The sequence below is a fragment of the Bactrocera dorsalis genome, chromosome 4 (genome assembly GCF_023373825.1).
Source record: "Bactrocera dorsalis isolate Fly_Bdor chromosome 4, ASM2337382v1, whole genome shotgun sequence".
NCBI classification, from domain to species: Eukaryota; Metazoa; Arthropoda; class Insecta; order Diptera; family Tephritidae; genus Bactrocera; species Bactrocera dorsalis.
The window spans coordinates 11,587,317-11,604,285 of record NC_064306.1 but is presented as its reverse complement, the minus strand read 5'-3'; the positions used below and the strand labels follow the sequence as shown (position 1 = coordinate 11,604,285).

Below are 16,969 nucleotides of genomic sequence, written 5' to 3'. Positions count from 1 at the left end.
ATGAGAGACCGTGTCAAAATGGGACAATGAGCGTGGCATCGCCTACTTTTCGTTGAAATCATATACTTGTATGTATCTCTATTTTAATCAAATTTGGTACATGACTGATATTGCTATGTCACAGTGCGAAAATGGCCGAAATCGGAATACAGTTACACATACTTTCTAAATAACATAATTTTAAACTCCATTTGCATCTTTCACTTGCCAGTATACAAATCAAGCATCAATTAATGTATCAGGTTAAAACTTTGCACGAATAGTATTTTTTGAGGAGTATGAGTGTGACCAAAAATTCTCAAAATCGAACCAAAACTGTGCAACCCCCTAGTTACTAGGTATTGAATATGTTAACCCGATGTTTATAGTTGACTTTTTACTGCAAATATCGGTCAACGTGTGAGAAATATAAATGAAATTCAGGGATAATTCTTTCCTAATAACAATATGTTTGCATGAAAAAATTGGGTTGAATCGGATCAGTACTTCCTTTATAAAGTATATACATTACTTTATGTAAAGATTTTCTTTATATATATAGACCTTATATAAAGATTTTCGAACTCGAGACCCAGGTGACTTTATAATGTCAATATTCGAGTTATCTCAATGAAAACGAGATAGCGTATTTTACTCATAACAGTGTATCTTTGCGTTAAAAAAGAAAAAACTAATTCGAAAACTTGACCTAACCTTCATATAATTTACATCAGGATTTTCGAACATGTGGTTGACTTTACTCCATATGATTGGTGACGGTATTCGGGATACTCTAATGAAACCTATGGAACATTTTATTAGTATGTGGCAGGTTAATAGCATGTGTGTCATAGTGTCAGTGTGTGAGTTGTATATTTCAAAAATTCCTTGAAAACACGGTTTCAAGTATAAATGAAACACATCCAAATTAAAATTTTAAGTTTTTTCTTTATGAAATTTTTTATATATAATTATATATTATTTTAATTATTTAGTTTTTCATTAAAGTTGCATTTTATGTTTTCATAGTTTCTGCAGCAAAATTAAATTTATTTAAAAATATTTCTTTATTTTTTTCAAATTTTGGATTTTTTTTAATTTTTTTTTTATATTTTATTTTTTGTTATCTCATACATCTGTGTATAGTACTCATAAGTGCCTTTGTGTGCATGCGCATAAACACACGCTTATGACTTTTATGCCATTGTCGCAAAGCAGACAGTCGTAAACACTTCGCCGCAATTTGCGTTATTTAATATTATTACTGAAGCGCATGAGAAGAGAAAAATAACAACAACAACATCAACAGATAAAAAGTACGCGGTGGCATACAAAAGCGAACTTATTTAATGAAAATGAAATAATTTGCGAAAATTACATCAACAAATGAGCGCGAATTGCAGAGGCATTAAAAACAACAACAAAACCAGCAATAAACAATGCAAGGCATGCAAGACACGCGAGTGCTAGATTGTGTGTATAAAGAGGAATGCAGTACGAATAAATTATCTAGAGCTGGTAGAAGTAGCGGTGTTTTTTATTTAACGGTAATAGTTTTTCATTTTTTTTTCAAATTTACTTTAAAATTATATACATAGCTATCAAAAATGCGTTTATAAAGAGTTAAAAAAAAAACGAACACATACATATTAACTAAGGAATTTCGAAACTGCAGAGTCCCGAAATTTTTTGAAAGTGTTTTGTTGTAGTTTTTTTTTAATTTTTAAGCCAGAGAATCACAAAATTTCCAAATCCCGAAATGTCCGAATCCCGAAATTCCCGAGTCCCGAAATTCTCTAAACCCAAACTTTTTAAATTATTTTGAGTAATTTTTTCAATTATAAAAATTCAGAGAATACCAAAATTTGCGAATCCCGAAATTCCCGAATCCCGAATTTTTATAAATAATTTTTGACAGCAATTTTTTCAATTCAAACGATTTAAATTATAAAAATTCAATCGCAAAATTAATAACCAAATCCCGAAACTTTTTGACCTCTTTTTGCTTGTAGTTCGTTACGAATTCGATCGTAAATACAACCGCATGCTAATTTTTGATAAAAAGCGTTTTCCTTAGAAAATCTAATATTTAAAAAATCGCAAAATTATTTCCTGTTCGATTGCTGGATTAATTTTCTCTACTTTATTATTTTTTTATTTGATAAAAAATTTAAATGTTATTTTAAAAATTTAATCCCGAAATTATTTTTTGCTTGCTTTCGGTATTGACTTTCTTGAATTCAGAATATAAAACTAACATAATAACATAGACCTTTTTTATTTTTTATGTTTAAAAAAATTAATCCCGAAATTATTTGTTACTTAGTTTCGGGATTTTATTTATCTGAATCAAATAAAATTCAAGTAAATTAATAATTTTGTTTTTTAATTAATTTTTGTACTAAACAAATTTTATCCCGAAATTATTTTCGAGATCCCGAAAATATTTAAAATGCTTTCGCTATTAATTTACTCCAACTCGTCGAAAATGTAAAAAAATAAAAAGTTTATTTCTTTTTTAAATTTTTGTTTTTAAAATAAATTAATCCCGAAACTATTTTCGAGATCCCGAAATTATTCAAATTATTTCTTAAATATCTAACATTACAAAGCAGTAATAATAGTTTAAAATGTCTTTTGATGTTGAAAAAAAACAGAATCCCGAAACTAAAAATTATTTCTAAAATATCTAACACTAAAAAGGAGTAAAAAATTTTAATTTTTTTTGAAATAACAAAATTTATAAGTTTTCATTAAAAACCTAACAAATATTTCCTACAGGGTATAAATTAGCGACCAAACTGACATTCGAAAAAGTGAACTGTTACTTTGTCGATATGCACGTACACACATACCAACAAATACTACCGTTAAAGTTCGTTTCTATGCGCTATTTCGCAAGTTGCACTCACGTTTTATTGCTTTCAACTGAATTTTGCCTCTTTGTTGTTGCATTGATTACTGTGGTTAACAGTGTTGCGACTTTACCACTTTCAACATGCATTGCGCAGCACGCCACGTGTTTGTAGTCACGAATGCCTCCAATGCAATGGCACGTGCCTTTCAAATTTGCCTATCTATTCACCGAGATCGTCTGTTTTTCTGGCTTGCCTCTTTGCTCTTCGCTTTATCTGTCATCAATGTTGTGGTGGTAACAAAGCAATTGGTCAAATTGAATGACTTTGAAGAGGTTACCTGGTTTTTTAAATAGATTGCAAAAAAAAGATGAACGTGTAATAATGAAAATTTGAACAAAGCAAGAAATATTGAAAAACTGTTGAGTGCTCTGGTCTTAACATGTATCAGAGAGCAGAATATAGATTACTACACTCGTCACAAATTCTCTGGGGCGTTTCCTTTATTTCACTATACTCACTGATTATCTGACTATCGAGATGTTTCAACCATGGTTTTGCAAGAGCTGGACATTGGAAGAGAAAATGCGTGGATGTTCACCTCACCTTGTCTTACCGCATGTATGTCTATTGAACAATATCCAGAGAGAATGATTGCCACAATAATTTTTGACCGGAGTCTGCGAAGCTCACATGAGGTGCCAAAATTCAGTTCTAAAACGCAAGAGACCAATGGAGTTCCATCTCCTCCCAATCCAATGTATACAATAAAAGGGTGCCCATTTCTTGAGAACTCATCGGCTTTGCATTTTTCGGAGATTTCGCTATTGCCAGGCACCCAAATTATGAAGTACCTTGATGATACTGATATTGAGGACACACACTTCTTGACTAACTTTTAGCGAGTTTAGCGATACTATCGTAGTGAGTCTTCATATTTGACCTGATGCTACTGGTATTGGATTATTGATAATGAACTGTTTTGTGTTGGCTTATTTTAAATTAATTTCGCGGGTCCATAACTAGTTGGTTTTTCTTCTTGAAAATATTGACATATTAACTCAGTGTCTCATACGAAGAAGCCGCCTGATGCTTACAGCGTAGTCTTGCCTATGTGAGACAAGAAATGATTCTATTGTTTCCCTGGAGTCGTGCTTTAGACATTTTCTACAGTATTCTCGATCTGTCAGCTCTATTCTGCAGAAGTGTGTCACCACCAGACAGTGGCCAGTAGGTATTCTTATCATGTTCCTAAAGTTCCTTCTATTAAGTCCCTATAGTAATTTTGTGTACTTCCGATCTATCGCTTTGCACATGGCTTTTGCAGTTTTGTACCCCGGGAGCTAATTCAATCGTGTTTTAATTTTCTTTACCATGCTTCTATCCAGATCATCGTACAGGTAATGCATGGTGTTCCGATTGTTCATCACATTTTCCGGGGTTAGTCGCATACCATTCTTGGCAATCTCGTCCACTATATCATTGCCCCCGATACTTTTGTCACCTGGCACCCAGTAGAGGTAAACTTGCTTGCTATTTGTTGAAGATCGAGACTAATGACAACAGAGTAAGAAACCTTCTTGATAAAAGTACCCGCATAGTACACTCTAAGCAGTTAATGTACACTAAGAGAATATGTTTTAAAGTCAGATTATAACATTTGGCATAAGTAGGAAGAGTTGCCAATGTGCTTCATCTCATAGATATCGTGTTTTTTCATTACAACTACTATATAATGAATCAAGGAACTCAAGAAAGTGCCAATTGAAAGTTCTTTCGATCTAGAAATGAAATTCGGTGTCTTTTCAACGCTTTTATGGCATTTTGCAATATTTATATCCAAATCTTTCTATTATCAAAGAGACTAGCTTGAGGATATTCACTGTAGGAATAAAAAAAGGACAATATTCAAATGGCAGAGCCATCCGACAAAAAGGAGCTAGAAAGCGAAAAACACAGCTCGCATTTCATTCGGGTATACTTAGCCTATATAAACCCGATTATTTATCCAGTGAAAGACTGCTAATACGACATTTTCAGCATCATTCACCTTATCAAAGAAATATCGCAGAGAAACATATGTTTTTGGAGAAGACTCGCACATTTGCTCACCTCCACAAGTCACTGTCAATCACTTTTCGTGTTAAACATTCAAAAACCAAATAATTTGCTGAACATTCAAACAAAAAGTGTGTGCGAAAAAACCCGAAAAGTAAAAGTGATAAAACAACGAAGATATTGAAGCATAAATGAAGTTAACAATAAATTCCACCGGCAATAAATATGTGTGAAATAAAATAATTAAGCGGCTGAGCACTTAGCAAAGGTTATGTGCGGATGTGTACTCTAAGTGCGCTCGCATGCCGCAGCGTATGTTACTGTTGTTGTACAATTAAATTACGTCGACGCTTTACATAATCACAATAAAAAACAATTTGAGGCAAAGCGAAGTGGGAAAATACCAAAAAAAGGTGGCTTACAAGCGCACAATACCAAACAGTCAAAACATATTTACATATGTAAACACTCAGGGAATATACATATATGTACATACATACATATCTATATGTTCATATGCTTATGTGTATGTATGTATAAACTAACGAAAAATCAAACATTTGTTGGCTTTTAATTTCTATTCAAATGTGCGTCTCAGCAAACTAGCATTCACTTATGTGTTTATATAGTTGGAATATGTGTATTTTCGTTATTATTAGGATGGTACTTAAATTCCGGAAGAAATTTTTTTGTCCGATTTTTATAATCACAGACCTGAATTAGTTGGTAATACTCATTTATATATTATGTAGTTGGTATATATATTTTTTCGTCATAATAGGGTGGTACTTAAATCAATTTTAAAATTTTAATTTATCAGATTTTCCCAAACTCGATTGGAATCAATTATATGTTTAAATACTTAGTTGATATATGTATTTTCGTTATATTAGGGTGGTACTTAAATATTGGAAGATATTAATTTAATCAGACTTTACCTACCTTAGCCCAAACTTAGTTGGAAATATTCATTTATATGTTATATAGTTAATATACATATATGTATTTGCTTTATATTAGGGTGGTACTAAAATACCACAACCAATTTTTTTTATCAGATTTTACCTACCTCAGCCCCAACTTACTTCGAAATATAGAAGAATATATGAACAACGGTTGAATGCAGGTAAAAAAAGAGACATAAGTCAGAGGTCAAAGTTCAAATTATTTCCAGAAGCATCAAGCAAGTCAAATTAATTCGAAGTTGCATGAATAATAGCTTTGTAATACTTGATTATTGGATGAAAAAATAAGTGTTCATTACTATTAGAATCTTTTTATTTACTTTTTTAATTATTATTAAAGTGCACGCATTTGTATAAAAAAAATTTAATTACCACCCTAATGTATCTAAATCTCAAAAAAAAAACTATAATGAAGTCACTAACGGAACGCAAAATTACCAATTTTACCGTTGAGAACCGAAAAAATAACTTATTTTACATTTTTAAGTGCCACCCTAATATGCTTAAAATTCAACAAACGTAGTTATACCATTAACTGAATTCACATATGCCAAGCAGAAAGTTTTAAGCACACAAAACCGCAGCCGAAAAAATATAAAATAAGAGGCAACAACAACAACCTCATAGCAACGCTTAATGAAAAGTGTGTCATTACACCTAGCCATATGTAAATGTGAATGAAACTAAAAGTGACAAACGCGAAAGTCAACATTTGAATTAGAAAAAGCGCACGCATGCGTCAACAACAGCAGCGCAGACTCTTCATAGTTTTTGGCTACGTTTTACACTCTTTCTCATGCCAACGCTTAGTGTAAAAGCAATTTAAATTATTTACTTATTTTTTTTCACTTCAACACATTTATATTTTTTTCCAGCATAGCACCTGCCCCACTACGTTTTTATGCTTGAATATTTTTGAGATTTATATTTCTCAGTTTTTTTTTTTGGGAGTATTTGAACTGAGAAAGACACATCACTCTACCGCCGTTTTCAATCATTACAACTGAGAGTTCAGCCAAAAGCGTCTTTTATAGCGTGCGTTAATCGACGAGTGGCGTTTGCTTTTGGAAATTATTTTTTTTTTTTATTTTTATATTTATATTCAAATATATGTCGAAATAATTTTATGGTCGAAAGCGAAATTCTGATGCTTTCGCTTTCGTTTACAGCTGCTTGTGGCTCAAAGCAGATGGTCTTTGGTTAGTGTTGAGTGTTTTTTGGAGCTTTTGTCGTACATAGTTTACTTTAGTACATACATACATATATCTAGTATTCTGTTATTATCAACTCATAGATTATGAAACATATGCAATTTATGGAACCCTACCATCAAAAAAAGAAAATAAATGGCAAATATTGTAGACTATATTATATCTCTTCAAATTTTTTATTGTAAAATTGAATAAATTTCATCAATATTCATACTCTATAAAAGTTATCGGAAATCTGAAAATCTGAAAAACTTGAAAATAAATTCTTATTAATTTATGGCAAAAAAGCAATTGAAACAAAAAAGAAAAAAGTTGTATAGTAAAAAATGATAGAAGAACATTATAAGAAGAATTATGGTAAAGGAAATTATTATTACTTTTAACATAAGTTGTATGGTAAAATGAATTACAAGCAACTATCTCGACGAAAAATTATAGCATTTCATTGGTTTCAGTAACGAATAAAAAATATAGAAAAAAATTTATAGTGAAAAATTTAATGATAAAAAATTATAGGAAGAATTATAGCAAATAAAATTATTATTATTTTGTAGCAAAAAATTTATGGTATAATAAATCAGATTAAAAAGAAAAATTAAAGCAAAAAAAATTATGGCAAAAGTAATTTATTGTAAATGAGAAGTGTAGAAAAAAGTGTATCGCAAAATTTCACAGGCATTGCATTAGTTTTCCAAAGCACATGTACCAAAAAATATTGTGGTAAAAAATTATTGGAAGAATTATAGTAAATAAGATTTTTATAATATTGTAGCAAGAAATTTGTGGTATAATAAATCACATTAGAAAAGAAAAATTATAGCAAAAAATTATGACAAAGAGAATATGTTGCAAATAAGAAGTGTTGAAAAGAGTGTATAGCAAAATTTCGCAGGCATTGCATTAGTTTTCCAAAGTACGTGTAACAAAAAATATTGTGGTAAAAAATTATAAAAAAAATTTGAGTAAAAAATATAATTTTGTTGAAAAAATGGATGGTATAATAAATCACATTAGAAAAGAAAAATTAAAACAAAAAAAAATTATGGCAAAGAAAATTTATCACGAATTAAAGTTATAGCAAAAAAGTGTATTGCAAAATTTTGTAAGCATAGTTTTAGTTTTTTAGCCTATTTAAAGAGAAAATTTGACTGCGATTTGAAAGTCTTCTTTCAGTACTAATCCGCCTTCAAAATGTAATACCTCAAACCAGAGGCTTCTTAAGCAAACCTAACACCACTCATGCTACAGTAACTGCAAGTAGAGAGCAATAATATGGACAAAGTCATTGAAAAGCTTTCGATGGGGACTGTATTGAGTGAGGTCTAAAATGTCATCTAAAATTTTTGTTCATTAATGTAAGATACATGTAAAAGATTTAGTAAGAGAAACACGATCAGCATAATGTAAGTATCTCACCACCGCTCTAACTCTGCTGTTCTCGGAAGTGTAAATGCTCAGTAGAAAAGGCCGTGACTTCTCTTTGAGTTGTCATTTAGTTTAAGAGTGTGAACATCGCATATATTAGATGGAGTTTTAAGGCTGTTCCCAGTAAATGAGTTAAGATACTCATATGCCATAATAGTTGTTTATGGTACCAAAAACTCTTAAACCTAATTCTGATTTCGGCTGCGTTTCCAATTAAAAATTAAAATACTTGTGGATATGAATTGAAAATGTATTTAAATATTTGATTATATGTATATATTTGGTTAGATTAGGTCAAGTTAGGTGAGCCTGGTAAGTTAATAATCGTTCATAGACTAGTGTTGGTCCTTAGCAATACGAGATGGAGCGCCTTCACATGAGTAGTAGTATACCTTTAAGAATATAGTATTTTAATAGTTTATACATTTTTTGCTTCAAAATATGGTTAAAACCAACCTTTTATGTTTCATAACTTTTGCAAACTGCGCTCTCCTTTATCTCAGCTATTTGCAGCATAATATTTAATAACATCCGTGCAAAAACCGCAATTTACCACTAAAAAACTCTGAAATATGAAAACCGGGTTTGTCACTTAAGTCTATCGTGTGCAAAGCGAGTTTCTTTTGCAGTTTGCTATGCATATTAGTTATAAAAACATATTACTGTTATTTATTACCAGCATGTGCATTTCCTTTAAATCGCACAAGCAAGAAAATGGCAAATTAGCGGTTGCGGTTTTTGCGGTTGTCATTTTTGACTGATTGAAGTGGCTGTTTTTTATAGAAAAATATTTAATATTTTTACTAGTTTGTTGGCGAAGACATGATGGTTTCAAAAAAATTGATTATATACATATAGTATAATAGGTTTTCCGATGGGAAATTGATAATTTACATCAAACTTTAAGTGTGTTCAGTTACTTGTAAAGCTTGCATTACCCACTAGTAAAATAATGGAAAAAAATGTTTGGAGCAAAACATTTGCTGACAAAATCTTTATAGCACAAAATGTTAGAAAAGTGTTATGGTAAATGTATGTAGAGCAAAACATTTCTTTTTTAAAACTGTATGGCAGAAAAATTCAAGAAACATTTTTGGTGGTAATGTTCTAGCAAATGTTTTATAGCAAGCAAATTATGGCAATATTGTTAGAGCAAACATTTTATAGCACACACATTACGGTAATATTATTATGGAAAACATTTTATAGCAAAAGATTTTTGGTAATATTGTTATAGCAAATGTTTTATAGCAAAAAATTGGTAATAGTGTTTGAGAAAACATTTTATAGCAAACAGATAATGACAATATTGTTACAACAAATATTCTATAACACACAAGCCATGGAAATAATGTTATATAACTGCATATTAAAAGCTGTTATTAAAATTTTTTTCGTAGCAGTCAAAAACTAAAGACTCTGCACACTTTTAAGTAAAGCTTCTAATCACTTATAAAATTTTTTAACTTATAAAAATTTTATATTTTTGATAATTTCCCATATCAATTCGATTTTTAGCACTTATTATTCAATTTATATATAAAAAATTTCCAAGAAATAAGAGAATTTGACTGCAAATTGCTTGCTATGGAATAATTGACGCCTTACTAATTAATTTTTCATTAAATTTTTTTGAATAAATTTAATTTGCGACTATTTTTCCACCGTTTATCGCATGTCACTTATTTTCACACCATCTGAGTTATCGAACTGCGGCGACATTCCCACGGAAAACACGCAAAAATTAATCTTTAATTCACTATACTTTTTGTTGAATTGTATACGCATACTATTTCACGCACACACTGCGTTTTTCAATCACAAATGCCAACTTCCTTACAAAATTAACCACTTTACCAGCAAACGCTATAGATTACAGCAACTTACCGCTTAAGAAATGGTGTCCAGTTTCCTTGTATAGCGTTCGTTGGGCGTTGTTGTTGTCGCCGGTTTATGTTGCTTGCTTTAATATTAAATGTGTATGGGTTTTAATTAACGGTATTTTTTAGCTGTTATTGTATCGATTTCTTGTGGTTCGCTGTCACTTTTGCAATTATAAATCAACGGCAAACAAAGTAAATGCAGCGCTATTAGGGAAGAAACGAAGAGAAGCAATCAAACAAACAAGCCAGAAACTTGCAAAGCAACAACAATACGGCAGCTGAGTTTAGTTAAACTTGCTATGATGTTTTTTTTTCTTGGGTTAACAGCAAAAATTGGATATGTTGGCAATCTTGTAATACTTGTCTTGCACTGTTAGTGGATTTACGGCGAACATGCGGATTTCCTTATCGAATGCGAATGAGTGGGATAAACCAATTGATAAAACAAGTCTTTACAATTTGATAGCAAAAAACAATTGAGAAAAGAAATTATTGACAAACAAATTTATGGGGACCAAATTATGGTAAACATTTTATAACAAATATTATGGCAAACACTTGAATGGCAAAAAAATTTAGTAAAACATGATATGGTGTAAAAAAACATATAACCAAAAATTGGGTTAAAAAAATTATGGCAACAATTTTATGACAAAAAAAGACGAAATCACAAAATTTACTGCCAAAATATTCATAGCAAAAAACTTTATTGCAAAAATTATAGCACACCATAAAAATTATGAGAAAAAGAGTATAGCAAACAAATATTGGTGGCAACAATTAGATATACATATGTACATATGTAATGCCGATGCCAAGAAGTGCATTTTTTATAACAAAATATTTTGATAAAAAATTATTAAATAAAATGATAACCAAACAAATATAGCAAAAACTTATGGCAATAAATTTATAGCAAGAAATTATGGCAAACAATTTATAGCAAAAAAGTTATGGCAAACAGTTTATAAAAAAAATTATGAAAAAAAAACATTTAGTAAAAAAACAACTACAAAAATTGTTTACAACAACTGCCATTATTGATAAAACTATTATAGAAAAATTGTATGTCAAAAGAACTATAGCAAAATATTTTATGACAAAAAAGTAAAGCAAAACGTAATGATGCCAAAAATTTAGTACAAAAATGTTTCATGGCTAAAAATTATAGCAAAAAAGAATTTAACAAAAACTTTTGGAAAAAATGTATAGCAAATAATTGGAGACAATAAACTTTTGCAAAAACTAATATGGACGTATGCTAACATAGTAAAGTGTGATTTTTTAAGAGCTTGATAACTTTTTTTTAAAAAAAAACGCATAAAATTTGCAAAATCTCATCGGTTCTTTATTTGAAACGTTAGATTGGTTCATGACATTTACTTTTTGAAGATAATTTCATTTAAATGTTGACCGCGGCTGCGTCTTAGGTGGTCCATTCGGAAAGTCCAATTTTGGGCAACTTTTTCGAGCATTTCGGCCGGAATAGCCCGAATTTCTTCGGAAATGTTGTCTTCCAAAGCTGGAATAGTTGCTGGCTTATTTCTGTAGACTTTAGACTTGACGTAGCCCCACAAAAAATAGTCTAAAGGCGTTAAATCGCATGATCTTGGTGGCCAACTTACGGGTCCATTTCTTGAGATGAATTGTTGTCCGAAGTTTTCCCTCAAAATGGCCATAGAATCGCGAGCTGTGTGGCATGTAGCGCCATCTTGTTGAAACCACATGTCAACCAAGTTCAGTTCTTCCATTTTTGGCAACAAAAAGTTTGTTAGCATCGAACGATAGCGATCGCCATTCACCGTAACGTTGCGTCCAACAGCATCTTTGAAAAAATACGGTCCAATGATTCCACCAGCGTACAAACCACACCAAACAGTGCATTTTTCGGGATGCATGGGCAGTTCTTGAACGGCTTCTGGTTGCTCTTCACCCCAAATGCGGCAATTTTGCTTATTTACGTAGCCATTCAACCAGAAATGAGCCTCATCGCTGAACAAAACACGCGCGCGAAACACATTTCGAACCGAACACTGATTTTGGTAATAAAATTCAATGATTTGCAAGCGTTGCTCGTTAGTAAGTCTATTCATGATGAAATGTCAAAGCATACTGAGCATCTTTCTCTTTGACACCATGTCTGAAATCCCACGTGATCTGTCAAATACTAATGCATGAAAATCCTAACTCAAAAAATCACCCGTTAAAAACGATTTTATTTTCCTTTGCAAGATACAAAATAACATTATTGCAACAAATTTCATTGCAAAAAATATTAAAGCACATTAATGCCAAATATTACAGCAAATACTTTATAAAAAGATAGCAACAAAGTAATTTCGAAAGTTTGTAGAAAAAATTATGCCAAAAAAATTATAGCAAAAAATTATGACAAAAAAACTTATAATATGAAAAGATTTTGCGAAAACATTAGTTTTTAGAGATCAGTTCATAATATGATAAAAAAAAAAATTATAGGAAAAAAATTATGGCAAAAAAAAATGTTGCAAAAAATATCAAAAAGAGTTTTTGCAAAAATTAAAGCGGAAAGCAGCTATATTGCATATGTATGTATTGTTCAAAAATGGTAGGTCGCCCTAGTTTTCAAGCATGCGTCATTTAAAGCCTTATCCACATACAGTTAAAACAGTTTACAGATTACATTTACTAGCTTAGTCCGATTTTATTGCTACACTGTATCGCCACATCGACACTAAAATTTTTTCCTGCATTTGTCACTATCACTCCAACAGACACACATGCAGACATTTGCATGCAGCGATAATCGCATGCAATGATTTCTGCACTTTTTGCCACTTGTTTATAGCGCTGCACTGTCAAGCTGTGGCTGTCCAGCCGCCGCTTGAGTTGTTATTGCTATTTTGCAATGACCGGTTGTCTGTTGCTGGTCACTGTATATCAGACACTCCTCTCGAATTTTCTATTTCACTCAATTTTACTTTTATTTTAATTTTTTTGGTTTTGTTTTTGGTGTTAGTCAGCTTTTAGTCAGTGCATGCGGCACATTTGTGGCAGGCCTTTCCATTTTTCGCGGTACAAATTAAAATATTGCCCAATTGTATAACCGGTGGCGTATGAGTAATATGCCACGAAAGTGCACGGAGGTGCATAGGTACATTTGCGGAATTTAAAAAAAACATCAATTGTCTGTAAATTTTTTATTTTTTTTTAATTACTTTTAATTAATTTATTTATCTTTTCTTTTTTACATTTCTTGGTCAGAATCTTTAACTAAATTTTTAAGTACTTAATATACATATTTTTTTTAATTTTTTGTTGTTGTGTTTAATTGTTATATTTTTTTTAATTAATTATTTTAGTTTATTTCTTTAATTAATTAGTTAGATTAATTATTTTTAACTTTATTTTTTTATTGTTTTTTTTAGTTTTTTTTTTAGTTCAATCAATTCACCACTGCTAACTAATACATATGGCGGCTGCGCTGGCTAGGTTATGTCGTCCGAATGGACGAAAACACTCCAGCTCCACTCGACACATTACCAGCCGGGTAAAGCAGAGGAAGAGGAAGACCTGGGAATACCAGGTGGAGAAGGATTTGGATTCGCTTGGAATCTTCAATTGGCACCACATTGCGAAAAGAAGAAACGACTGGGGCGCTGTTGTGAATTCGGCTATAACCGCGTAAGCAGTGCCTACGCCAATAAAGAAAAAGAACGAATAAGCTTATATGTATCTCTCGATGTAAGTATGCAAACGGCTACGAACATTCTAAGGACACAAAAAACAGTTGACCATCTAAGCGTAAGACTGGACTCTTAATTAACCTTCCGGCTACAAACACAGTACGCCGCAGGAAAGACAGCAAAGTTCGCTTCTCAACTAAGCAGACTAATGGCCAACATATGGAACCCATCAAAGGAAAAATCATCCTCTTAATGCCGACAACCATCGGCCTTTTGCTATACGGTGCAGAGAATTAGGCAAATGTGGTAAAAGAGGAAACCCGGCGTAAGGTATTGGCCATATTGAATTCCCCAGCATACCGAACAGTTTCAGGTGTCAGGTTACAATGTTAGTTCTAAGTTGTAATTCCCCAGTTGACCTTCAAGCATACGAAAGAAAAACGCTGTGTGAGCTAAAGAAAAATGGGGAATTATTCACAATTACCTACGGCATGGCACGCAGGTGTAGTTCTTTTAATGAGCAAAAGGAATCACCTTCCTAAAGTAATATGAGATAGCATATTTATACCCTGAACAGGGTATATTAAGTTTGTCACGAAGTTTGTAACACCCAGAAGGAAGCGTCGGAGACCCTATAAAGTATATATATAAATGATCAGTATGTCGAGCTGAGTTGATTTAGCCATGTCCGTCTGTCTGTCCGTCTGTCTGTCTGTTTGTCCGTCTGTATACGAACTAGTCCCTCAGTTTTGAAGACATCGTTTTGAAATTTTGCAAACGTCATTTTCTCTTCAAGAAGCTGCTCATTTGTCGGAACGGCCGATATCGGACCACTATAACATATAGCTGCCATACAAACTGAACGATCGTAATCAAGTTCTTGTATGGACAACTTTCACATTTGACAAGATATATTCACGAAATTTGGTATATGTTACTTTCTGAGGCAACAATGTAATCTCCGAAGAAATTGTTCAGATCGGTTAACTATAGCATATAGCTTCCATACAAACTGAACACATAGTTACTAACAGAAATGCACCTGTGAAGGGTATTTAGTTTCGGTGTAACCGAAGTTAGAGCTTTTTCTTGTTTTTTTGGCTTTATTTTAGTTTCACTTTATTTATTTATTTTTATTTTGTTTTAATATTTTATTTTTCTATTTCTCGCATTTTATTTATTTTTTACATAACCTAACATTTTTTCTTCATTTATTATTTTATTGTACTTTATTTGGTTTGGTTTATTTTACTTTATTTTATTTTGTTTTATTTTATTTATTTTTTTCACATAACCTAGCATTTTTTCCTTATTCATTTTTTTTTTGTTTTGTACAGTATTTGGTTTAATTTTATTTTATAATATCACAAATAAATATTTTATTTTATTTTATTTTTTTTAATTAATTTAATTTAATTTAATTTAATTTAATTTAATTTAATTTAATTTAATTTAATTCAATTTAATTTAGTTTAATTTACTTTAATTTAATTAAATTAGTTTTAATTCAATTTAATTTATTTTAATTTATCTTATTTTATTTTATTTTTTTTTATTTTTTTTTTAATTTTATGCTACTTTATTTTATTTTGGTTTGTTTTATTTAATTTACTTATTAGCTTCATAACTTTTTATTTTATATTCTATTTTTTCAAAACAACTTCCAGTATCGAAATTCCACTAATTTCTTAGTCATACACACTTTCACTTTTGCTGCCATAAATTTTTATTAACACTAGCCACAAATTCAGTTAACACATTTAATTAATAACTTTTGGTAAAAAATCGCAGAAATTTAATACAAAAATTGTATTTTCATATTATTCCTTTTTCTTGTATTTCATGCACTCTTCCAGCGCTTTATCGTGTACATATTAATTACTAATAATTTATTTCGCTTGCCCACTGAACTGCTGACCAAGTAAGCAGCCAGCATTACAAGCCTTTTTCAGTGCGAACAATTCAAGCGTTGCCAGCCGCGCGGTCGGCCATCATCGAACCATTGGCTTTGTATTGGCACTAGTAATCACCACTCAACCAATTCAGTTATGCCTTTTTGGTAGGCATAAAAACAAACACAATGAAACTATCACAGAAATATTTGTTTAGCCCGCTTTCGTTACAACGCTCCGATTGGCAGTCACCGCACAACTTTGTATAGTCGCCGTACAATCACAATTTGTAACAAAAAACCTCAATCTATAATAATTATTAGCTATTTTATTTTTAAATGTTATATTATCGGCAGCACACACACACACAAGCATAAACAAATGGAATTTGCAAGTAAGCACACCAATTCATACGCACTTTATTAACGGTTTTATTTGTTGCTTGATGCGCAACGCTCGTTTTGTTGAAACTTGCCGTTCGCTTCTTTCTTTATTTGCTACAATTTGTCGTTATTGTTGCTCTTGTTGTTGTAGCAAATGCATACACTATTGACTTTATTGACTCGTTTGCTAGCACTTTCTGGGTCTTGGCCGTTGCGCGCTTTGCCTCACCTCATCACACACTTCACTAGTTGTCACTTAGCCAATATTACTTCACCGCCAGTTTGATTGCGTTCTTTTTTGTTGACAGTTTAACCACTATTCGCTTTTGTTCAAACCATACGCGTTGCCTTCCGATATTCAACTGTTGTCTGCACTGTGGCAATGTGCTGCACTGAGCTGGTGTTGCGCAGCAAGTGAGTAGCTTGTTAGAGTAGCTATTTAATTTGACTCAATGGAATGAGTATTTGAGTGAAATTAGAGATATTTGAATAGTAGAAACTTGAGTTATTCCAAGAGAAGAAATGAGAGGTGTTTGGATTTAGTTTTAGACCTTTGAATAAATTAATTTACAGGTTTCTTGTTCTATTTTGGAGTTCACTAATAATTCCTTAAGTCCAGAACTCTATGAGTATTAAGTCGAAGTCAAAATACA

The 16,969-nt window shown here is 31.4% G+C and overlaps 1 protein-coding gene across 4 annotated transcripts in view; it reads right to left on the bottom strand.

Moving 5' to 3' along the window:
• Positions 1-16,702, bottom strand: part of LOC105223554 (mucin-4) — a 35,740-nt gene extending 19,038 nt beyond the window's left edge. The window contains exons 1-2 of one of the 4 annotated variants that reach the window (XM_049454512.1): positions 16,546-16,702; positions 10,381-10,580 (exon numbers count right to left, since the gene is read on the bottom strand). The gene's annotated coding sequence lies outside the window, so the exon portion shown is untranslated. Of the gene's footprint in view, positions 1-10,380; positions 10,581-16,351 lie in introns of all 4 variants that reach the window. The other 3 variants (XM_049454511.1, XM_049454513.1, XM_049454515.1) reach the window with 3 other exon arrangements.
• Between the last annotated feature and the right edge of the window lie 267 nt (positions 16,703-16,969).